The 470-nt window shown below is 53.0% G+C and overlaps 1 protein-coding gene across 1 annotated transcript in view; it reads left to right on the forward strand.

Annotated features, from left to right (window-relative positions):
• The window catches only part of LOC104498163 (hemicentin-2-like), a gene marked incomplete at both ends in the record, with an annotated part of 39,909 nt that overhangs the window by 17,692 nt on the left and 21,747 nt on the right, over positions 1 to 470 (forward strand). The gene's annotated exons all lie outside the window — the stretch shown is intronic.

The raw sequence follows: 470 nt of genomic DNA on the forward strand, positions 1-470 counted from the left end.
GGCTCCCAGGCTCCTGCCAGGAAGGGAACCGGCCGCTTTCACTCGCTTGATTCGAGCATCCTTACAGCCCATCCAGCATGTTCACGTTGCTGGTGGCTGAGCCAGGGTCTGGCTTTTCTCAGGGATGCTCTAGGCCAGTTAGTGGAAGTCCTGCAGGCAGGTAGCCAGGGAATGGAGAAAATCCAGTTCCTGCAATCCCGTCCCAGGGAAACATTTGCACGTCTGGTGTCCTGGCTCGGGTGGATTGTTTGGGTTCTGCTGTTTTTGTTTTTCAGGGGTTTCTGGGTGTTGGGGTTTTTCTTGTACAAATTGATATCCCTCATGGGAAGAAGTTCCTGTTCTCCAGCCAGCTGTATTTATGAGCAACTGAGAACAGCATCCGATAATGGAAAGAGTTAGGTAACCTTCCCGGCGAGCAGAGCTACCTAATAAGGCTGTGTCTGGCCAACCTGGGCTTGGCCTGCCTGTGT

This window comes from Buceros rhinoceros, unplaced genomic scaffold (genome assembly GCF_000710305.1).
Source record: "Buceros rhinoceros silvestris isolate BGI_N320 unplaced genomic scaffold, ASM71030v1 scaffold14218, whole genome shotgun sequence".
Taxonomy (NCBI): domain Eukaryota; kingdom Metazoa; phylum Chordata; class Aves; order Bucerotiformes; family Bucerotidae; genus Buceros; species Buceros rhinoceros.